The 25,409-nt window shown below is 35.7% G+C and overlaps 1 long non-coding RNA gene across 2 annotated transcripts in view; it reads left to right on the top strand.

Moving 5' to 3' along the window:
• Positions 1–25,409, top strand: part of LOC147581496 (uncharacterized) — a 126,047-nt gene that overhangs the window by 7,520 nt on the left and 93,118 nt on the right. The window contains exon 1 of one of the 2 annotated variants that reach the window (XR_015249975.1): positions 18,145–18,226. The exons of the other annotated variant lie outside the window; for it this stretch is intronic. This is a non-coding gene — a long non-coding RNA (uncharacterized LOC147581496). Of the gene's footprint in view, positions 1–18,144; positions 18,227–25,409 lie in introns of those variants that run through there. 2 annotated transcript variants of the gene reach the window in all.

Raw genomic sequence — 25,409 nt, 5'->3', positions numbered from 1 at the left:
TCCATTATGTAAGAGAAGGTATTTCATTCTGAGCTTCTCAAATGAAATGGAGAGAATAGGAGACAATTTTTACCTGCTTTTCTTCTGTATTCTCTTGATTCCTTGGTTCTCCCAAGTCTTAGCCCAACCTCTTTTTGATACTCTCATGCTTTCTTTAAATAATAAATAGCTCTTTGAAGCTGTCTCAGCAATAATGTCTTCTGCCTGCTTTTAAAAGAGCTGTCAAAAATTAGTAAATCCACGACATAAGTGTTTTATCTATCATACATTCTTATTAGCTTCTGCTGTGAAATTCTTTATAAACCGGTAAAGATATAATTAGCATATTTCACTTGTAGTGCAATGTGTGACTTGATGTTTTGCCAAGGCACTGATCCCCAGTTGAAGGTGTCACAATGAAAAATAAGGCTTTAAAAATAAACTTGCTGATGTTCAGTGACCCAGGCTTTGGGGTCTAACCATCACCCAACAGTTACTTCTCAGTGCTATCAAAGATTTATCATCAGAAATCTCCATTGACATACAATGTCTATTTTTCAATTAGATTGTGCTTTTTCCTCCCTCCTTGGGCTGTCTTAATTGAAACACAAGGCAGTCAAACGGCTCATCCAGAGTCATGCCCTGAGCCAGTGGCTCAGTTTGTAATGAACGGTGTCCATCTGGCTGGCAGTCTGTTTTCCGTCCTGCTCCCCACCACCCGAGCCTCCCTCAGCTGGTCTTCCTCACTGTGTCAGTGACCAACGGGAGGCAACACACTTCGTGTTACTTTGCCTATGAAAAATGATATCTACATTTAGAATACACCAGATCTCTTCATACCCAAGGGAATCCAACCTTTCACCTACCACCCTCCTCGTACCTGTCTCTCGTGACTTGATGCTGCACTAGACTGTGTGTTTTTCTTATAAGAATGTATTTTTTTAAAAGAAAAAACAAATATAAATCCAACAGTAAGTCACTGTTTTTTGAAATAAACTCGTTTATGGAAATTGAAATGACAGCAAAAGTAAATATTTGTGAGTTATTTTTTAACAAGAAAGTATGAAATCTTGTTGAAAATGATGTTCAAGTAATTTACCAAAACTGCATGTCTAATTTTAACATCTGAGAGGGTACTTTCAGATGCAGGGAGGAGAAAGTCTCTCAACTTTTCCTTTGTAACTTGTTAAAAAATAAATTCACGTTGTAACTTAATTATTTCATCACATTATTTTATATTACTATCAAAATATGTGCCAAACATGTGTACAGTATATAATATTTAAAGAATGATAAGACAGATACTCATTTAGCCATCATTGTATATTATCAATAACTTTGCTTTTCCATTATGTTGAATTTATTAATAATAATGTAAACATATTAGTATTCCTAAGTGATATGTTATTTAGTTTGGCCTGATTTCCCTCTTATAATACCATATATGTATGTAGATTTCTGTACATGTGATATTCTTTTGTTGCTCAATATTATCCTTTTGACTTGAATGCATGTTTAAATATTTGACTCTCTTTTGTTCTTAATTTTTTTTTATGTTTAATTATCTTGAGAGAAAGCACAAGCAGGGGCGGGGCACAGAGAAGGAGAGAGAGCAGAGCCCCACACGGGGCTTGAATTCGCAAACTGAGATCATGACCTGGGCCTGGGCCGAGATTGAGTCTGGCACTTAACCAACTGAGCCACCCAGGCGCCCCGACTCTCATTTGTTGTTACAACACATTGATTTGCTTCCAGGTCATTGCTCTTGTGAAAACATAGCTATGAACATTTTATTGTGCGTTTTCTTGCTGCATATAGGCAAGAGATTCTTTAGAGTACATTCTCAGGAGTGGAATTGCAGTGTTTTTAGGTAATATGTGTGTTTACCTTTACTAGGTAAAGCCAAATTGTATCCCAGAGAACCAGTGATTAATGAGAATCCCAATCTTTTGAACAATTCTAGTTTTAGACTTTAAAATTTCTCCTAGTAGGTTGAGTGTCAAATGGCAACTAATTGTGATAATACCTTTATACCTATGATTTTTTAATTTTTTTTAAAGTTTTTATTTTATTTCCATTTAGTTCACATACAGTGCTACATTAGTTTCAGGTGTAAATATAGTGTTTGAACAACTCCATACATCACCCAGTGCTCATCTCGGCAAGTGCACTCCTTAATCCCGTTACCTAATTAACCCATCTCCCACCCACCTCCCCTCTGCTAACCATCCATTTGTTCTCTATAGTTAAGAGTCTGTTTTTTGGTTTCTCTCTCTCTCCCTCTCTCTCTTTCTCTCTCTTTTTCTTTTGTCCCTTTACTTATTTCTTTGTTTCTTAAATTCCACATATGGGTGAAATCATATGTATTTGTCGTTCTCTGACTGACTTATTTTACTTAGCATTATACTCTCCAGCTCCACCCATGCTGTTGCAAATGGCAAAATCTCATTTTTTTTATGGCTGAATAATATTCCATTATATATGTATATATACCACTTCTTTATCCATTCCCCAATTGATGGACACTTGGGCTGCTTCCATATCTTGGCTATTGTAAATAATGCTGCTATAAGCATAGGGGTGCAGGTATCCCTTTGAATTAGTGTTTTTGTATTATTTGGATATATACCCCGTAGTGTAATTGCTGGATCATAGGGTAGTTCTCATTTTAATTTCTGAGGAACCTCCATACTGTTTTCCACAGTGGCTGAACCAGTTTACATTTCCACCAACAGTGGAAGAAGGTTCCTTTTTCTCTACACACTTGCCAATACTTGTTGTGTCTTGGGTTGATTGTAACCATTGTGACAGGTGTGAGGTGATATCTCATTATAGTTTTTATTTGCATCTCCCTAATGGTAAGTGGTGGTGAATCATGGTCTGTTGGCCATCTATGGGTCTTCTTTGGAGAGATGTCTATTCATGTCTTCTGTCCACTTTTTAATTGGATTATTTGTATTTTGGGTGTTGAGTTATATAAGTTCTTTATATACTTTGGAAACTAATCCTTTATTGGATATGTCATTTATGAATATCTTCTCCCATTCCATTGGTTGCCTTTTAGTTTTCTTATTTCCTTCACCATGTAGAAGCTTTTTATTTTGATGTATTCCCAATAGTTTATTTCTGCTTTTGTTTCCTTTGCTTCAAGGGACCTATCTAGAAAAATGTTACTATGGTCAATGTCAAAGAATTTACTGCCTGTGTTCTCTTCCAGCATTTGTATGGTTTCAGGTCTTACATTTAGGTCTTTAATCCCTTTTGAGTTTATTTTTTTCTATGATGCAAGAAAGTGGTCCAGTTTTATTATTTTGCATGTAGCTGCCCAGTTTTCCCAACACCAGTGGTCAAAGAGACGTTTACCCATTGCATGTTCTTGCCTTCTTTGTCATTTAATTGACATATAATCATGTATTTATTTCTGCACTCTTTGTTCTGTTCCACTGATTTATGTGTCTATTTTTGTGTCATTGCCATACTGTTTAGATTACTACAGCTCTGTAGTATATCTTGAAATCTGGGATTGTGATACTTTCAGTTTTGTTTTTCTTTTTCAGGATTGCTTTGGCTCTTCAGGGTCTTTTGTGGTTCCGTATAAATTGTAGGATAGTTTGTTCTAGTTCTGCGAATAATACTGTTGGTATTTTGATAAGGATTAAATCTGTAGGTTGCTTTGGCTAGTATGGATGTTCAGGCTCATCCATGAGCCTGAAATACCTTTCTGTTTGTTTGTGTCATCTTCAATTTGTTTCATTGATGTTTCATAGTACAGGTTTTTCATGTCTTTGGCTTATTCCTTTATACTTTACTATTTTGGTGCAATTGTAAATGGGATTTTTCTTAATTTCTCTTTCTGCTGTTTCAGTATTAGCACATAGAAACGCAGCAAATTTCTGTACGTTGATTTTGTATCATGCAATCTTACTGAATCCATTTGTCAGTTCTGGTAGTTTTTAGGTGGAGTCTTCAGGGTTCTCTATATATTGTATCATGTCATCTGCAAATAGTGAAAGTTTTACTTCTTCTTTGCCAGTTTGGATGCCATTTATGTATGTATGTATGTATGTATGTATGTTGTCTGATTGCTGTGCCTAGGACTTCCAGTACTATGTTGAATAAAAGTGGTGAGAATGGACATCCCTGTTTTGTTCCTGATCTTAGGGAGAAAGCTCTCAGTTTCTCACCATTGAGAATGATGTTTAATGTGTTTATTTTTCATAGAAGACCTTTATTATGTTGTAGTATGTTTCCTCTAATCGCCCTTTGTGGATGATTTTTATCATGAATGGGTGTTTTACTTTGTTAAGTGGTTTTCCTGCATTGATTGAAATGATCATGATTTTCATCCAATCCTTTGTTGATATGATGTAAACATTGATTGATTTGCAAATTAAATCCCACTTGATTGTGGTGAATAATTTGTTAATGTACTGTTGGAATTGGTTGCCTAATATTTTGCTGACGATTTTTGCATCTATGTTCATCAGCAATATTAGCCTCTAGTTTTTTGTTTTGTTTTGTTTTTGTAGTGTCTTTATCTGGTTTTGATATCAAGATAATGCTGGTCTCACAGAATTAATGTGGAAGCATTCCTTTCTTCCTCTTCTATTTTTGGAATAGTTTGGGAAGAATGGATGTTATGTTTTCTTCAAATGTTTGGTAGAATTCACCTGTGAAGCTGTCTGGTCTTGGACTTTGGTTTGTTGGGAGTTTTTTTATTATTGATTCAATTTCATTGCTGTTAATCAGTCTGTTTAAATTTTCTTCCTGCTTTAGTTTTGGGAGGTTATATGATTCAAGGAATTTATCCATTCCTGTAATTTGTCCAATTTGTGGGCATATAATCTTTCATAATATTCTCTTATAATCCTTTGTATTTCTGTAGTGTTGGTTGTTATTTCTCCTCTTCATTTCTGATTTTGAGTCTTCTCTTTATATTCTTTTATAATTTTTTTATGATTCTGGCTAATGATATATCAATTTTGTTAATCATTTCAAAGAACCAGCTTCTGGCTTCTATTGTGAGTTTTTTGTTTTTTTGTTTTTTTTTTTTAGCTTCTATTTCATTTATTTCTTCCTGAATCCTTATTTTATCCTTCCTTCTACTGGTTTTCAGTTTTGTTTGTTCTTCTCTTTCTAGCTCCTTTAGGTGTAAATGTAGGTTGCTTATTTGACATTTTTGCTTGTTTCTTGAGGTAGCCCTGTATTGCTATAAACTTCCTTCTTAGAACAACTTTGCTGCATCCCAAAGATTTTGGACCATTGTGTTTTCATTTTCATTTTTCTTCATGTAGTTTTTAATTTGTGTTCTTTCTAGATTTTTTTCTTGAGGTTGATACCTAGTTTTATAGTGTTGAGATCAGAAAAGATGCATGGTATGATTTCAATCTTTTTAAAATTGTCAAGACTTATTGTGTGACATAACATGTAATCTGTTCTGCAGGATGTTCCATGTGACCTTGAAAAGAATGTGTATTCTGGTGTTTTAGGACAGAATGTTCTGAGATATCATTTGATCCATCTGGTCCATTGTGTCATACAATGCCACTGTTTTTTTCTTGATTTTCTCTTTGGGTGATCTATCCATTGATGTAAGTGGGATGTTAAAGTCCATTACTGTTATTGTATCACTGCCAATACCTCTTTTATATTTTTTAATAGATGCTTTGTATATTTGTGTGTGCTCATGTTAGGTGCACAAATATTTACAATTGTTATATTTTTTTGTTCGATTTTTCCCTTCATAGTCATATTATGTCCATTTTTGGCTCTTGTTACAGTCTTTGTTTTAAAGTCTATTTTGTCCAATGTAAGTATTGCTACCCCAGCTTTCTTTCACATCTATTTGAATGATAAATTCTCTCCAGCTCTCCACTTTCAATTTGTATGTCTTTAGGTCTGAAATGAGTCTTTTGTAGGAAGCACATAAATGGGTCTTGGGTTTTTTAATTTGTTTTTTAAAGATAATTCAGATTGATTGATTGATTGATTGATTGATTTATATTGCTTGCTTGCTTGCTTGCCTGCCTGCCTGCCTGCCTGTCTGAGTGGGGGAGAGGAACAGAGAGGGATTCTCTATGTTTAGCTGTGGAGAGTCTGTTCTGCCAGTCCTCAGGTTAATTTCTGGGTTATTTACACTGATCTGGGTGTTATCTGGGTGTATCCATGGGACAATGTGGCCTAGGATCCTCCTATTCCACCATCTTCCCCAGAAGTCTAATAATTTCTTTGTATATTCAACTTTATATGTTCTGGCTAACTTTTATCAGTTGGAAGTGTTAAATGTGGCTGATATTGTGTCCTAAGTTTGCTTATTTTCTCATTCTGTTGTCTTTTATTAAAAACAGAGGTTCTTAATTTTAATGTGGTACAATTTAGCCATTTTTACTTACTCAGCTATAATTGTTTTTATTAGACAACTATGTTGCTACCACTAAGAAATAAATTTATTTTCCTATTTTATCTTCAACATTTTAAGACATTTTTTATCACGTAATTTTTTGATCAATCTGGAAATTATCTTAAATTAACCCAAAACAAATCCACTGATCTATAATTTTATTTCTATCATATTTCCATCTACATATGATTCTGTTTCTGGATTCTTTATTCATTGTATTCTTTTATCTGTTTTTTTTTTTTCTGTAATATTGACTATCTTAACTACTATAGCTATTTACTAAGAATTCCATATATTAGAGCACATTATCCTGACCTAATTTTTTTCTTCAGGAATAACTGGCCACTTATGGTGCTTTGTTCTGCGTATATGATTTTAAATCTGCTTGTCTAGTTCCATGAAAAAAAATTTTTTTTTTGGAAATCTGACTGGAAATACCAAGAATCTCTGGATCAGTTTGGGGGAAAACTGACAAATTTATGATACTGACTTCCCCCAATCACTATACATGATCATGTGACTTCACTTTTCATTTATTTAGGTCATCTTGGATATCTTTCCATTATTATGTGAGTCTTCATAAGAGACTTGTGTATTGCTTCTGGACTAATTCCTATGCCACATTTTTGCTGTCATTGTCCGTAGTATCCTTTATTTAACGATTTCTAAGCACTATTTGCTTAGAGGTACTAAAGTACTAAAGGTGACTTTAGTACCTTAAGTTTTTTATTCAGCAACCTTGTTAAACCACTTTATTAATCCCCACTTTGTAGATTTCTCTGGGTTTTCTGTTTACTTTAAGATAAAGATGGTGTAGTAGCACACCCTGGAAAGGGTTGGGAGAAATGTACAACCAGTTTAGATCTGAGATGTATGTGATAAGCAGTCTAACAATAATATAGAAAAGTATGAGAACAGTGCACAGGCCACCCAGGCATCCTCAAACTGGGGTGTCTCTGAAGGTGCTTGTGTAGAACACATCTCAGTGATTTCTTTCAAGTTGTCCATTTCATTGCTCAGTTTTGAATCAAATGATCCAAGAGCTTTTTCCATAGGTTTGTTACTCTCTGCTATCTTCTGGTTCAGATATTAATGTTGAATAATTAATTAAAAACATATTTTTACCTTATAAAGAGTAAATTAAATATAATAGAACATTAAACAAACATTATACAATAGATATATGATGGCATTTTACATGAATACAAAATGTTTTGAAACCATCCCTACATTAAATTCATTTTTCTGCCACAAATATTTATTGAGGGCCTTGTATATGCAAGACACTGACCCATTAAGAAAAGTATTTGTTTGGTCATCCCTGTCCTAGGAAAATTAAGAAGATAGTAAGTTCAACTAATTTAAGCCATCAATCTTAGAAACAGAAACAACCCCCACCCCTATCTTTATTCTGTAATAGGTTTTTCACCCTGATTTATTGGATAATTGCCTAATCCATCTTGAATATGTAGACAAGAATTCATCAACCTGAAGTACTTAAATGTATTCATCTTTGAAGGAAAATTCCAACTAGCTAACCATTATGTCCTAATTCATTAGTTATGGTCATCACTCAACACTTTCTAAGGAAAAGCCATACAAAGAAAATACTCGTGAGAATTCTTTTTCTTACTCAGTGAACATTCTCTATTTTTCAGTTCATATATAAAACATGAAAATACTATAGTAATGTGTAGTCAACCCAAAACCAGAGAGTTCTTGGGATATAATTTCTGACTCTACCTCTTATAGTATGTGAATTCCTGTAAGCCTAAGAAACCCCTGTATGTAGTATGGATCTTCAATAATTGTTATCTTCTCACTTTCCCTCTCCTTTCTTCCTTTTAGTTGAGGGTGTAGGTGGGGAAATAGTTTTCAGAGGAGGTAATACTTTGAAGACTCAATTAGATGTTAGGTATTAAAAGATTTGAAATGTTAAATATCCTTCCATTTAATTCCATATTTATTTGAGTTATTCAAGTCTTTTATACTTGTTACCTTTACTAGTAATACAGGAATATGCTTATATATAATAAATGCAAACGGGGGGGCCTGGGTGGCTTGGTCGGTTAAGCGTCTGACTTCAGCTCAGGTCATGATCTCACGGTCTGTGAGTTCAAGCCCTGCGTTGGGCTCTGTGCTGACAGCTCAGAGCCTGGAGCCTGTTTTGGATTCTGTGTCTCCTTCTCTCTCTGCCCCTCCCCTGTTCACTCTCTGTCTCTCTCTGTCTCAAAAATAAATAAACGTTAAAAAAAATTAAAAAAAAAATGCAAACAGTATTATTTGTGGAAAGTTTGAATTATTTTGCCATGTTAGAATTTTGTAGATATCTTTCTCTAATATTTCAGTGCCAGTTATCAAGAAATTATTCCTATTTTGCTTGTTACTTTCCCTATTTTTACCTACATTTTTAACTCATTCTTAGGCAATTATGCCCACTCTTTCATTTTTGATAGAGAAATATTAGAGTAACTCAAATGTCAAACTAAAGTGGTGAAAGAAAGAAAGAAAGAAAGAAAGAGAGAGAGAGAGAGGGAGGACAGGGAGGGAAGGAGGGAAAGAAAGGAAGACAGGAAGAAAATGAAGGAAGGAAGAAAGGAAGAGAGAGAGGAAAGAAAGAGGAAAGAAAAGAAAGAAAGAATTAAGCATACGACTCTTGATCTTGGCTCAGGTCATGAACTTGTGGTTTGTGAGACTGAGCCTAGAATCAGGCTTTGTGCTTACAGCACAGGGCCTGCTTAGGATTCTCTCTCTCCCTCTCTGTCTTCCCCTCCCCTGTTCATGCACACGTGTACTCTCTCTCTCTGTCAAATAAATGAACTTTAAAAAAAGAAATAAAAAAGAAAGCAAGCCATGTTCCATTTTACCCTTGCACAAAAAGGAAATATACCCAGATAAGCAGAATAGGCATAATAGTTTTTGAATTGACATTTTTAAAGTAGAAAAATCCCATCCTTCAAAGTTTCAGTTCTTTTTTTAATTAATGGTTATGTGCTTCTCTTTCTACTTTTCCATGTTGGAAGAGATATTTGTTTTATTTTAAACATAAAAAATATGATTAATAAAATAGGAGCAGGAAAAAAACTAGAATTATACCTTTCTAAACTTTCCATTAACTTTTTTATTATCTCAACTTATGCTTTCTAAAGTGTAAAGTATGGTTAGTATATGTTATATAAATCTGTGCATCTTACTTGTCAGCAGAAGTGACATCACATCATTATTTTGTAACTTAAGATAATTTATTTAGGCACCTTATTAAATGTTAGGTATTTATTTTATTCCAACATCTTTATGAGTGTGCAGGAATAATTTCTATATCAATTATAAATGTAAAAACAACAAGGTAAGAATAAAAGAAATAATTGGTAAAACATGAAAAGAACATGACTGAACATTCTATTAGGTATTAAATGGCAAAAGTAGAAAAATACCTCTGTATTGGAAAAGAATATGTAATGATGTATGAAGGTCTTCAGAGTGCCCCATGGTCTACCAAAGATGACTAATACTAGAAAAACCAGTGTCTAGGAATTTTCATTTAAACCCCATCATCACTTCAGCCAAAATGACCTGTTGACCAACTTGCTTTCAACTAAACTGCTTTCAACAAATTATGTTCTATGAAATTGCATTTGTTCAAGTTGTTTTTCTAAGGTTATTTTTAAGTGGTTATCAAATCATATGCTGCTATCAAGGACAGAACTAGAAATCTAGAAGCAGTTTTTGTCTCATGCTTAGTTCCTTTTTCTAGCTCAGTCTCCGTTGGTCTTTCTCTCTCTCTCTCTCTCTCTCTCTCTCTCTCTCTCTCTCTCTCTCTCTCTCCCTTTCTCTGATCATCTTTATCCTTATATTTCATGATGAATCAATCCCTATCCAGGGCCATGTGGTTATTTTTGTGAATGTGGAGACCCTTTGGAAGATGACCTTCTTCACACCATATCTTCAGAAATACTGTAGAGTATTTTGGCTTTTTGACCATACTATGTCTAAGTCCAACCTTCACTTTATCTTCTAGTTTGGAGTCATTCCTTTCAGTAATATCAAACTAAATTTCATGTATCGTATTTTTGCCTCTCCTTATCAGATAAAGACTAAAATTTCCAGTAAACTCTTGAATACAACTTCTGGTGCTATATAACCAGTGAACAAAATCAATGGACTATTCCATTGTGCATTGCAAAATTTTATGATAGCACGCTCTTTCCACATATACCCAGATTTCTCCATTGTTATAGCTTCATCCTCTCGTTCCCAAAGCTATCTGCACAATGTGATTCTCATGATAGCAATGTAATAGAAAAAAAACAAGTTATTCACAGCTTTTCTCCCCTCAATTCCAGGGATTCATGTTTGAAAGGTCATTTATTGGCTTCTTCACTGTGATCCCAGATCCAAATAGCAGGCCCCAAATCTCAGTAGTGTCTGAGACTGCACTGTCCAGTGGTTGCACAGGGCAAGGCAGTGGTGTAGTACGATAGTCTGGAAGAGATGTATCGGACATTGTTCATGAGAGTGTGTTGAGTGAGGGTTAAGAAAGAAGTAGGAACAGGGGTGCCTGGGTGGCTCGGTTGGTTGAGCGTCTGACTTTGGCTTAGGTCATGATCTCACGGTCTGTGGGTTCGAGCCCCACGTTGGGCCCTGTGCTGACAGCTCAGAGCCTGGAGCCTGCTTCCGATCCAGTGTCTCCCTCTCTCTCTGCCCCTCCCCCGCTCTCACTTTGTCTCACTCTGTCTCCCAAAAATAAATAAATGTAAAAAAAAAAAGAAAGAAGTAGGAACAAGTGAAAAAGTATTGAATGGCATGAAGGAATAGGAAAATATTTTATTATATGTATGCATGATGTTCTTGAATGTATGATACAGAAAGAGGACATTTTGTCTAGAAAGCAGGCAATGTGAAACTTCCTGTGTCATACACAGAGCAAAATGCCTGGGCTAGAATTCTTCAGAAGGTGGAAAGCAAAGATGATGCCTCACAGCTTCTGGAGTCAGACCTGTGTTTCCTTTTAATGTGACTCTGCAGAGACTGGGTGTCTGTGGGGACATAGCTTGTATATATGATCACCTGGTCAAGAGCTGAATAACATGCCCTGACCACTTTCACACAAGTGAAATTAGAATAAAAACCACCCTCAGGGCATCTGGGTATCTCAGTTGGTTAAGTGTCCAACTTCAGCTCAGGTCATGATCTTATGGTCGGTGAGTTTGAGCCCTGCATCAGGCTCTGTGCTGACAGCCCAGAGCCTGGAGCCTGCTTCAGATTCTGTGTCTCCTCTCTCTTTGCCCCTCCCCAACTCACACTTTGTCTCTCTCCAAAATCAAATCAAATCAAATCAAATCAAATCAAATAAAAATCAACCACTCTGACCTGATGACAAGCTCCCAGGGAACACTCCAGTACTAAGGGGCAAGTCTGGCTCCCTTGCCATAAGTTTTGCTCCATCCATCTAACTAAAATTTGCATAGCAAACACCAACTATATTCTATCTCAAATTCCTCTTAACTCTAATGTAATCCCATATCATGTTTTGCATTAATCCATTTTAGCCTGACCACAGCACCCTCAGCATCTCATTTGGCTATGGAACGTAAGTCTGTCATCTGAGCAATATTAAAGTCTTGTCACAACAATGCTGGTTACAGTATTTATGAAATTGCATGGTTCTTAAGAGAAAGCCTGAGAAAACATGATCCGTCTAAAAACTCCTCTATATCTCATGACATCCTTTTACCACCACCATGCCAAGAGCACCAGAACTCACCCTGGCAGGAGAATGAAGGGGGTAACCCTGGAAATATAGCAGATGTTTAATTCAAATGCTATGACAGTGGCAGCAAGATTTGCACATATTTTCAAAAGAAACCCGGGGGTAATGGGTTATATAGGCGATTGAGGGCATTGAGGAGGGCACTGGTGACGAGCACCAGATGATGTGTGGAAATGTTGAATCACTAACATGTACACCCGAAACATATTACACTGTATGTTAGCTAACTGGGATTTAAATAAAAACTTCGAGAAAGAAGGCTATTTTCAAGAATTCCCCTGGACCTGCTATGTAATCTCCTTGTGTTTCTCACTTTCCTTGACACCCTTGTCTGCTTTCATCCCTCAGAAGGATATCCTCATGTTGACACTTATTTCATTTGCTGTTTCCTATCTTGTGAAGATTGGACTGGTCCCTAACTTTGTGTTTCCCCTAAGTGTGCCTGTTTTGTTTGCTGTTGCATTCCTGGCACCTAGAACAATGTTTGGTATATAGCAGGTGTCCACATGTGGCCTTCTGTATCTTTCTGACTTCTGTCTCTGTCCCAGTAGCTCAAACTGTGCATCTTAAGGAGGCATAAAGAATCTGCACTGACTTGAATCATCAGAGGAGAAAAATGTGTTCATAGTAGTCGAGTTAAAGATAGGAAAGATAACATCTTTGGAAAGAGCAGAGAATCCTTTTATGAAAAATGGCTAAGAACCAAATGATGTTTTGTAATTGTTTGCAGTGTTCTAGGAGCCAAGGTTTAGGAAGAACCCAAAATTGTGTGTTTTTTGAAAATACAAGTATTTTATTTATTTGTTTGACAGTTCTGATTATGTACCTGGCCATGTTCTAAGCACTGGATACAGTAGTGAAATGAAGAGATTGAGTGTCTTTCATACAGCACGTTATTTAAAAAGCAGAAGACAGAAAATAGATACGTAAACAAATAAATAAGACCATTTCTCATGGTAGTAATTGCTATGAAGTGATGAAAAGGGTAACTTTCTAAGAAGGGAGGTTGCCTGTGTGTGGTCAGGAAAGGCCTATCTGAGGGTATTTTGGTTGAGAACCAGATATGAGAAGCAGAGAGCCATGTGTGCAAACCTGAGAGATCATTCCAGGCACAGGAAAGGGAGTGAGTTCAGAGGCCCTGAGGCAGGAAGGAGCCCAGCATGTTCTAGGGGTAGGCCCAGGAGATGAAGTGACAGTAGAAGGTAAGGGCACCAAGTAGGCAAAAGTCTGACAGATAATGTAGGGAAGTGTATGTTGTAGAAAGCAACGTTTTCATCCTAACTTCAAAAAGAAGTCGTTAGAAGGTTTTTAAGCGAAGAACGTTATGCTCTGATTTACACTTTTAAAGATCAGCAAAGTCACTTTTGAAAAGACTCAGTGGGCCCTGTCTGTCTGCAACCCAAAGTCTATGCCCAGTAGTGTGGGATTCCCTAGTAGATATCCAGCTGTACGGGAGAGTTACGATGAATGAGAGAGACCCTCATTTTAGATAGCTAACATTTTAAAAACTCATACAGAAATGTAAGGAAAAGGCAGACAACTCAACAGAAAAATTTGATAGCACATTTCCAATAAATGGATGGCACTTCACAGAAATGGATATCCACATGACCAATAAATTTATGGAAAAATGCTGTACATATCTGTTGTTGGATAAATCCAAATTATAACTGTAATAAGTATCACTATATACTCACCAGAATTGCTACAACAAACAGAACAACAAAAACAACAGTAAAAGCCCTTGTCAAGTGTGAGAGTAATCAAAATTTTCATACAGTGCTGTGCACTTCTTTGAAAACTTTGGTGGTATCTGTAAGGTATGCTGAAGCAGACTTAACTGGCTTTTGAGACCCACCACTGATTGACTGAAACTGACAAAGGTGATAATATTTACACCACAGAAGTTGACAAATGCCACAAATCAGAGTTTGCTTGTTTCCCTCACCCCAGAGACCTAGTTGTTTAATATTCAGCACATCATTGACTGAAGTTAAGCATACCTATTACTGGCTGGGAAACTTATACTCATATTCTTGGTCCAGGAATTTCTATCTATGATAAAGTGTGGAATATTCATAAAATGGTATGCTATATAGCGATAAGAATAGCACGAGGCAATGACATGGATAGATCTTACAAAGATAAGACTGAAGAAACTAAGCCAGGAAAAGAAGAGCATATAATGTATGATCAATGTATATAAAATTCAAATTTAGCCTGAACTAATCTGCGGTATTCTGTCTATAGTAGTCAGAAAGGGAGATGGCAGTGACTGATAGCGGGAGAAAGTGTTCCAACTACGTTTTCTTTTTGATATGTGTGCTGATTACATGGATATGCTCACTTTTGAAAATTTATTGAGCTTACTCTTGGGCCTTGGGTACTGCTGTATATGTATGCTATCCTTCAGTATGTGGTTTAAAATATCAAATTAAAGAAACTCACATATCGAGTCATGCTCACTTGTATATTATTATAGGTAAAGGAACTAAGTTTCTTTATTTCAAATCTTGGGGCAGAATATTTAACAACCTTCATTATTGGTGTAGAAAAATAATTTCTAATTCATACTTAAATATTTCTTATTTTAAAAATATCCTCTAATTTGGGTAATACAACTCTTACTATATTTGGTGTTGTTGAGATTAGAGAAGGAAAATATCTAGAATCTTGGTTTTCACTTTTTATTGTATATGAGAGTCCCCAGGGGGACTTGTTATGAATTCAGATACCTGAGGCTCCACCACAGAAACTAATTCACGAGGTTTGTTGGACCCACATATCTGCATTTTAATAACCATCTCATGTGATCTGAAGTAGGTAAATGCATGGGGAAAAACTTCGAAAAAACTGATCTAGATGGTTAATGTTTACCCCAGGACTATCTAGAGAGGGAGAGATGGAGAGAAAAAGAGAGAGATGGAGAATACTCTATTTTGTTCTGGTGGGTAGTTGCCAGTGAAATAGAGTCCCAATATTAAGGTTAATGATCAAAAAATTATAAGTTCTCACACTTGAAAAGTTGTACACTGAAGTGTTTATGCAGTTGAAATTACCCTGGTATAAAAATAATTTTTAAAATATATTTTCATGTAAATTTTGAAAGATACATTATAATGGAAGGAATAGTACAGGAATTACCAAGTATAAATACAAACAGAAACATATAAATTAGTAGGGATATTTATTTATAAATTTCCAATTTAAAAAAAACTTGCTTTAACTCATTTTCATTGGACAAAATACACCCTAGAAAATGGCAAATTAAGCCTAGAGACGTCAGGATTATTTGTAACCATGGTGGGAAAGTACGTTACTTCAGTTTATTTTTGTCTGTAGATGACTTTCTCATGTTACATGGAGTTGCCCACACTTCTGTTTTGATAAAGGCCTGTGTGAATGAGGAAATAAGTGCAGTATTATTAAGAAAAGTATCATCAAAGGAAATATCGCCAATGAATGTTTAAATATATAAAAATGCAACTAATTGTGATAAATTATAATAGGGTAATGACACCTGTAAATGACAGGATATATGTCAAATAGAGCTGATAAAAGCTTGATCTCAAACACATACGCACACACACAGATATATAAAGTTACCAGGCACAATCTGTTGAATAAGTAGTCGTGATAGTTAAAAACAAAACAAAACAAAACAAAACTTACCCATAAGGAAATAGAAATCACAAGCACTACCAAATAAAATGCACAAAAACATAAAAACAATTTTGTTACCATTTCAAATTGCAGTAAGAGTTAAAAAATAAATTGCAGTGCTGCCTTACCCTATAGCGCTCTGTACTGGCTCATTCCTCCCTCAGAAAAACCTGTTTACATGTAATAATACTGTTGAGGATCAGACTACATGAATAATATAATATTTGTATTAAAATGCTTTATAGAATTATGCTAGTATTTGGAAGCATAAATATTTTGTGAATTGCAGAAGTCACAATGAGATAAGAAATAACAAGGAAACAAAATAATTTTAACAAATTATAAGTGTGTAAAATGAATATTAGCAAGAATTGAAGTAGAAATTAATATTTTTGCTTTTCATGTTCACAAGTGTTTTGTTTTTTTAAAGTTTCTTAAGCATCTTAGGCAATAGATATTTTAAATTCCCTGACACACTTTTATCAATAGTAAAAGGAGGCTTATCTTAGGTAAGGAAGGGTTATTTTTGTTTCTCTCTGTTGATGAGCCCAGAATCAGCTTCTTATGACAGTTTATTTCTCTGTGAATGATACAGTCTCTCAAAATAACTTTTACTTCTTGTCTTCCTGGCATCTCAACCTAAAGTCTAAGGTGATAAGATCACATTTCACCATTTCTCTTACTAAGGATTGTATTTAAATGTTTATTTATTTATTTTGAGGGAGAGAGAGAAGAGAAGAGAGGAGGGGAGGGCAGGGCAGGGCAGGGCAGAGAGAGAGGGAGAGAAAGAATGCCAGGCAGGCTCCGTGCTGTCAGCACAGAGCCCAACACGGGGCCTGACCCCACAAACTGTGAGATCGTGACCTGAGCCGAAATCAAGAGTCAGATGCTTAACCAACAGAGCCACCCAGGCATACCAGGATTTTTTATTAGTCAAGGCACTTGCTGTTCTCAAAACAACTAATGACACTAGGTATGGAATGCTGTCCACCATTTTCCGGATTTGGGAGTCCCATTCTGCTAGCTCCACCAGAAGCTGTGCTCTTGCCTTCACTGGACTTACAGACGTATCCCCTTACCTGTTGATTACTCTTAAGTTCCCAAAGGAGAGGATAAAGAATATGCCCCTACAAATACAACTATTTGTTCCTGGCTGGGCTCCTGCCACAGTCCTGTTTGCCAAACGTTCGTTCAGCTGGCCAGCTGTGGAAGCCTTAAGAACTGCACCTGTTCTTTTCCTTAAAGCCTAAAGCAGAGCTAACAACTCTAGGCTTTTCCTTCACAGTACTTCTACTCCAACCTGACTTTTCTAAATTTTCCGTAAGGAAAGAGGCCTCAAAAGCAAAGGAAAAAAAAATTTTAAATGTATGATCTCAGGGATACCTGGTTGGCCAGTTGGTTAATTGACCAACTCTTGTTTTTGGCTCAGGTCATGATCCCATGGTTCTTGCGTTTGAGTCACGCATCAGGCTCTGCATTGACAGCTTGCACCCTGCTTGTGATTCTGTCTCTGTCTCTGTCTCTGTCTCTCTTTCTCTCAACCCCTTGCTTCCTCTCTTTCTCTCTCTCTCTCTCAAAAATAAGTAAAATAAACTTTTAAAAATTAAAAAAAAAACAAATAAAATGTATGATGTCAGATAATCTTTCAAATTCTTTCATTGTTGCCTGATGACCTGGGGCTCTCCAAGGGCAGGGTCGAAATAGGACATTGTTCAATGACCAGACTACGTAATATTAGCATTTTAACTCACCCTGAAGATATACATGTGGGAGAAAGTATGGTCAACATTTGAAGTCTGAAAAATATTTTCTGAACATATGTGTAAAAATGCCTGTTAACTAACTGAGCCGCATCTCTAAGTTTGTGTCCAGTATTTTGCTTTCCCCCTTTTCTTGAAAAAACAATTAAAGATATTCAAATAGTTTCTTTTTTTTAATGTTTATTTTTGAGAGAGAGAGAGAGAGAAAGAGAGCGAGCGAGCACACAAGCTGGGGAGAGAGAGGGGGCAACACAGAATCTGAAGCAGGCTCCAGGCTCTGAACGGTCAGCACAGAGGCCGATGTGGGGCTTGAACCCACGAACCATGAGATCATGACCTGAGCCAAAGTTGGACTCCCAACTGACTGAACCACCCTGGTGCCCCAACATTTAAATAGTTTGTTAGTGTGCTCTAGTTTATTAAGAAACATTTAGACTTGAGTAAGGGGAAAGGAGGTAAAACACAATGTTGTAAAATACCTGATTGGGAAAGTCACCTAGAGAAAAAAATTTAAAGTACATGTGCAGATAACATTTATTTGCAAATTTAAAAAGACTTTCATCATTTTTCCAGACCATTTTATTGCTCAGATACATAATTTCTATTGGAACATAAGGAAGTGGACAAGCAGAGTGAAAACTTGAAACTTGAAAGGTAACTTAGAACTTTGCACTGATAGTTTTCAAGAGGAAATTAATTATGTCTCTCTTAACAGAGGGATAATAAGGGGAAATAGAAGTCTACAGAAGATAGAGAAAAAGGCTATAAAATTTTTGATACTTGAATAAGGTATTTTAACTCCCACATGAGGAGCCAGTGATAAGTACCATAAAATCAGTATGACCGAGTAAAGACTAGGGATGAGCTAATTTTCCTCAAGAATGAGAGAAAACCTGCATGAATAATAATTGAAGATTAGGGAAAAATGTATTTAATCACACTTAACGTAAAAAAAAATCTGACCTAAATTATATATTATTCATTTAAATGCACATTATTTAAATGCACTAGATAATAATTCTAGTAGACACTAAGTATAGCTCTTTAAGCACTCTTGGTGTTTTAAAAGACTAGAAAAGGAGCATTGCTTTAAATCTCTCAGTTAATCATTCTTACAGGAAGTCTAGAGGTTAATATGAGGTCTCAGCCCAGCTATCTCCATACACCTGGTAGACAAATGTAGACATTTGAAATATACTTCCCATAAGATAGTTTTTTTTTAAATTCTTGAGTTGCAGCCTACAAAATACATAAAGATATAGCTTTTTAAAAATATCAGTAAAGGGGCGCCTGTGTGGCTCAGTCAGTTAAGTGTCCAACTCTCGATTGCAGCTCAGGTCATGACCCACGAGCCCACATCAAGCTCTGTGCTGGGCGAGGAGCTTGCTTAAGATTCTCTGGGGCGCCTGGGTGGCGCAGTCGGTTAAGCGTCCGACTTCAGCCAGGTCACGATCTCACGGTCCCTGAGTTCGAGCCCCACATCAGGCTCTGGGCTGATGGCTCGGAGCCTGGAGCCTGTTTCCGATTCTGTGTCTCCCTCTCTCTCTGCCCCTCCCCCGTTCATGCTCTGTCTCTCTCTGTCCCAAAAATAAATAAAAAACGTTGAAAAAAAAAATTAAAAAAAAAAAAAAAGAAGTAGGCTAAGTTGACTGTCTATGCTCTATATGTGGAACAATAAAGCCCAGATGATAGCTTATCTGTTAAAAAAAAAAAAAAAAGATTCTCTCCCTCCCTCTGCCTCCCCCCCCATTTGCACTCTCTCTCTCTCTCTCAAAATAAATAAATAAAAAATATATAAAATAAAATATCAGTGTAAGTATATCCAAGCTGTTCTTTCAGTTTTTAGCTAGGTCAGTTTTGCCAACTGGTAACTTTGGAAAACTTAGAGAAGGCTACCTAATATTTGCTATTATTATGTGTCTTCATCTTTGAAGCATATTTTTCAGTGAATAATATACTAAGCTTTATGTCAGATTGGGAGAAGAAAGATGATTGCATTCTTGAACCTTCCTGCTAGATTCAGATGTTACAATCTTTTTTTTTTCTTCATTGTTGGGACCAGAGAAAATCAGAAATATGTTCTCTGTGAGCAATTTATATCTTTCCAATTTCTATTTTTAATAATGTTATTAATACTAAATAATAATTGGCCTTCCAGTATGCTCCCACATATGTATATGCAATTTTTCTCCACTTTGCAGCCATTTTTCATCTAGAGTGTACCCCATGCTTCGCTCTGTAAGTGATGTTTCTATGCACTACAGCTGGAGTTCTAGTCATAGAGCAGAAGCCTTGTTTTCAGAGAAAGGACAACCAGCAGTGAGTTTATTTGCCTTGTGGTGTGATTTTTTTTTTTATAGAAGAATCTGTCTTCCCTTAGAGAACATATCCTATGCATACAACACTAAACATTTGCTAATTTCAGAGGATAAAATCTTAGATAATCCACATACTCTCCCCTACATCTTGTGTCCATTCTTCTACTCAAAAACCTGTGCTTTCATATTTACTGTTAACTGTTCGGTTATAAATTGTAATTTCTGCCATGAAAATACCAAAGACAGAATTTCTCCTGCACTTTGGACTGCATTTAGGGTGTTACTACTCTCCTTTTAGCTGAATTGTGAAAGTGTTATTAGCAGGTTTATATTGAACTTTGAGTACTCTGGGATCTTAGTAATCAAAATTTTGTACCCCCGTGGTCTGACCAGAGAATTTAGTTTCATTCTTTTATTTTTTTTTTAATTTTAAATCCACGTAATAAAAAATGTGCATTTATTAGTTTCCGTTAATAACAGTGATTGAGTATATTTGGAATCTTTCTTTTAGATTTTTTTTTTAGCAAGATTTTCTTCCAACTGTAAAACCAGACAAAATTCTAATCCAATTCCATTCCTTCTGTTTACTAACAGTTGACTCTTAAGCAGTATTTGAACTCTCTCACTTTATTTTCTTTTTTAAAGTTTTTATTTAAATTCCTCACTTCTCTCTGTCTTAAAAATAAATAAAACATTTAAAAAAATTAAAAAAGGGGGGGGCATCCAGATAGCTCAGTCAGTTAACCATCGGACTTCAGCTCAGGTCATGATCTCACAGTTCGTGAGTTCGAGCCCCGCGTCGGGCTCTGGGCTGACAGCTCAGAGCCTGGAAGCTGCTTCAGATTCTGTGTCTCCCTCTCTCTCTGCCCCATCCCCACTCATGCTCTGTCTCTCTCTGTCTTAAAAATAAATAAAACATTAAAAAAATAAAAATAAATAAATTCCTCACTTTCTTAATCTGTGTAATGAATACAATACCAATGTCATGGCTGTTACAAAGATTGAACGTGAGGCTATGCTCAGTACTACTTCCCCTTAATCTAATTTTCTCATAATTAAAAATTTTGAGATAATTGTAGATTCCCATGGAGTTGTTAAAAAAAAAAAAGGATAAGAAATTTCCACATAACCTTTAACCAGTTTCCCTCAGTGGAAACATTTTGCTAAACTATAGTACAATATTACAGCCGGTTTATGATGTTGATACAATTTATTGCTCTTCTTCAGATTTCCCCAATTTTATCCATACTTCTGTGGGTATATTTAAATTTTTATTTAAAAATAATTCAAAACTTACAAAAAGTTGACAGAAAAGTACCAAGAGCTTTTTTATTTTTCTTTTTCCTAAATCATTTTATGTTAAGATTCTGACTTGATGCCCTGTCACCTCCTACATATGAATTTCTCACAACGACATCATTCTACCTAACTAAAATATAGCCATCAAAATTAGGAATTTAAAATAGATACATTTCTACCACTTAATCCATAGACTTCATTAAACTTTCACCGTTTTCCAATGATACCCCTTATAGAAAAGGATCCAGTTCTATTTAGTTGACGCGTAGTCTGTTTAGTCCGGTTCACCTTGGATCCATTCCTTCATCTTTACTTGGTTTGCATGACTTAACTTTTAGAAATTACAGGCCAGTTGTTTTGTAGTATGCTTCTCAATTTAGGTTTGTCTGATTTTTCTTCATGTCTAGATTTAATTTAAATATTGTCAGGAATATCAGAAAACAAAGATATAGCAATATTCTCATTGTACCTCAGCAAATTATAAGCAAGTTATAAGCAAATTCAGTTTGTGACATTCCTGGTGATATTAAACATAACTACTTGATTAAGGTAGTTTCCTCCAGGTTTCCCCATTGTAAAGATTTTCTCTTTTATCTTTCTAATTGTTTTGTGCAGACGTTCACCAAATCTATGTAAAATTCCTGTATATCATCTAACTGTCACCCGAATGTTTGACATGCATTGATATTTTTGCCAAGGTTACTATTACTGTGATGGTAGTTCTTTCTGTATTTATTAATTGGCATTTGACTATTAAAATCTTTCACTTCTCATTCATTCATTGATATTTGCATGTACTTGTGGATTTCTTTTATTCAATTGGTTATAATCAGTTACTATTTATTTTGATGTTTAGATATCCCAGATTAGACTAGAAGGAGTCTCACGCTGGTTCATGTATCCTTTTGACATTTGGTTTCATCATTTATGGAACATTTCCTTATGTTATGGTACAACAAAATATTCCTTCTCTTTCTTCTCTTCCCCAGCCGAAGAATCAGAAATTTCTCCAAGGTACCCTGGTTTCTTTTAGTGGAGAATGGTATTTATAAAGCAAGAGCTGAGCGAAAGATATGCTTATTGCCAGTGGGGTATTTCTGCGTTCAGACTGTCTCAGGACAGAGCTAGGAGATATATATATATATGTATATAAATATATATATAAAATAAAATATATTTATATATATATATAATTAAATTAATATAATTATATTATCTGTCTATATATCTACATCCATATCTATCTATGATCTATCAGTTGAAAACTATGAATTCACATTAATATTTCCATTTCCAATCCAACATTGCAGAGTCTATTCTAGTTTTCCCTTTTTCCACATTTGTAACTTCCTTCTCCCCCAGCAAAAATCTGACTCAGTTATTCTCAGTGTATATGATTGATTATTTCCTTTCATAATGTACCCAACTCTTATTATAGCCATCATCATTCCATGACTGCTGTAGTTGTAACAGCAACTAATTTTGTCATTCTCTCACATGGAAGACATCTTCACCCAACCCAGTCTCTAATATTCCACACCAGATTGCCACTACCCACTTCCCCTGTCAGATATCTTCCCCAAATTGGGCATGCTCCACTTCTCAGTGCCAGGCTGCCACCAGTGCACCAGCTCTCCCAGACACTCTCCTTACCTCACTCGAATTCTGGAAGCCCCTGCCAGGTTGCTGTTCCTATAACTGTGAGGATGATAGTTTTTCACATCTTTATCTAATGGTTTGTCTACTAAATTAGGAAGAAAGGAAAGAAGGAATGGAGGGAAGAAAGAAATGGAGGAAAGGTTGGAGGGAAGGATGGAAATGAAGGAAAGAAGAAGCAAAGAAAGGAGGAAAGGAAGGATCTTGTTGTTTTAAATCGAGGAATTTATGGACCCTTCTTTTACACTACACACAAAAATCAACTCAAATGGATTAAAGACTTAAACGTAGGACCTTAAGCCATAAAAATATAATGAAAAAAATGTAGGGAAAAGTCTCCCTGCGATTGAGCTTGGCAATGATTTTTTGGACATGACACCAAAAGCTCAGGCAAGCAAAGCATAAATAAACAAGTGGGATTATGTCAAATTAAAAATTATCTGCAAAGCAGAGGAAACTATCAAAAAATAAAAAGGCATTCTATGGCATGGCAACCTATGGGATGGAAGAAAATATTTGAAAACCATATATTTGATAAGGTGTTAATATCTAAAATAAATCAGGAACTCATACAACTCAATAGTAAAACAGACAACCCAATTTAAAAATGGACAAAGAATCTGAATAGGTATTTTTCCAAAGAAGGTATACAAAGGGCCAACAGGTATATAAAAAAGTTGTCAACATCACTAATCATCAGAGAAATGCAAACCAAAACTTAATGAGATATCACCTCATACCTGTTAAAATGACTATTATCAAAAAGACAAAAGATAACAAATGTTGGTGAGGATGTAGAGAAAAGGGAACATTTATACACTATTGAGAAGTTTGTAAATTGGAAAACAGTATTCAGCTTCCTCAAAACATTAGAAATAGATCTGCTGGGGTGCTGTGGTGGCTCAGCCAGTTGAGTGTCCAACTCTTGGTTTCAACTCAAGTCATGATCTCACAGCTCATGAGGTCAAGCTCCTCATTGGGCTATACCCCGAGCCTGCTTGGGATTCTCTCTTTCCGCCCCTCCCCTACTCATGCACGCTCTCTCTGTCTCTCTCTCTCTGTATGTGTGTGTATGTCTCTCAAAATAAATAAATAAACATTAAAAAATAGAACTATCATATGATCTAGCAGTCTGTCTTCAGGTTATATACGTGAAGGAAATAAAATCAGTACTTTGAAAAGATACCTTTATTCCAATATTCATTATAGCAGCCTTCACAGAAACAGTGTGTCCATTGGCAGATGAATAAATGAATAAGAAATTTGGGTATATACATACAGTGGGATATTACTCAGCTTTTAAAAAGAAGGCACTGCTGCCATTTGTGACAACATGGATGAAAATGGAGAACATTATGTTGAGTGAAATAAGCCAGGCACAGAAAGAAGAATACTGCATGATCTCGTTTTTTTTTTTTAATGTGGAAATCTAAAAAAAAAAAAAAAATTGTTTGAATACCTAGAAGCAGAGAGCAGAATACTGTTTACCAAGGGCAATAAGGTGGAAGAATGGGGACACGTTGGTCAAACCAGACTGTAGTAACCATTTTACTATATATGGGTATCAAAACATCATGTCACACACCTTACGTATATACAATCTTTATGGAAAAAATGAAATAAAAATAAAACTACCATGTGAAGTAGTAATCCTGCTTTTGAATATTTACCCAAAAGAATCAAAATCAAGCTCTTGAAGAGATATTAGTGCGCCTGTGTTCACTGCAGCACTAATCACAACGGCTGTGGGAACAACTTAAAAATCCATCAGCAGATGAAAGGACAAAGAAACTATGGTATATACATATAGTGGAATACTACTCAGCCTTAAAAAGTCAGAAATTCTGCAATATGTGACAGTATTGATGAACTGAGGATGTTATGCTAAGTCAAGTAAGCCAGTCACAGAAAGACAGATCCTGAGTGATGTCACTTATATGAGATATCTAAAATTGTCAAATTCGTAGAATCAAAGACTGGAATGGTGGTTGCCAGAGGCTGGGCAACGAGGTGGAAATTGGGAGATAACTAAGCAATGGGTATAAAGTTTCAGTTTAGCAAGATGAATACGCTCTAGAGATCAGCTGTACAACATCATGTTTATAGTCAGCAATAATATATTGTACATTTAATAAAATTTTTAAGAGGTAGATCTCACGTTTCCACAGTAAAATTTAAAAATTAAATTTGAAGAGTAAGTCCATTCTAAGCTTAGTGTCTTGCACAGGCCTGCATGAATTGAAGACAAGTTTACAAATATTTGATGAATAAGAAGAAATTAAAAAATAAACCAAGGGATTTATTTACCACTCCTCCCAGTAGAGATATGACAGAGAAATTGTTCTCCATTTAACTGGCAGTGTGCCTGTATCAAGAAGAAAATGTGGTAAAGGAAAATGCTAATTTGGGATATTTAAAATAGGCCACAAGTCATTCCCTGAAAAGTTTACAGAATGGTTAAAATTTGGCTTTCATGCCCATGTCCTCCTCATTTTGTGTTTTTCTTCTTTTCTCACATATTGTGGGCACCCAGTACTGTCATAGACTCTCCTCACCTCACATCC

The sequence above is a fragment of the Puma concolor genome, chromosome B1 (genome assembly GCF_028749965.1).
Source record: "Puma concolor isolate L17-30 chromosome B1, mPumCon1.1.hap2, whole genome shotgun sequence".
NCBI classification, from domain to species: Eukaryota; Metazoa; Chordata; class Mammalia; order Carnivora; family Felidae; genus Puma; species Puma concolor.
The sequence above is the reverse complement of the archived record's forward strand: the minus strand, read 5'-3'. Positions and strand labels throughout refer to the sequence as shown.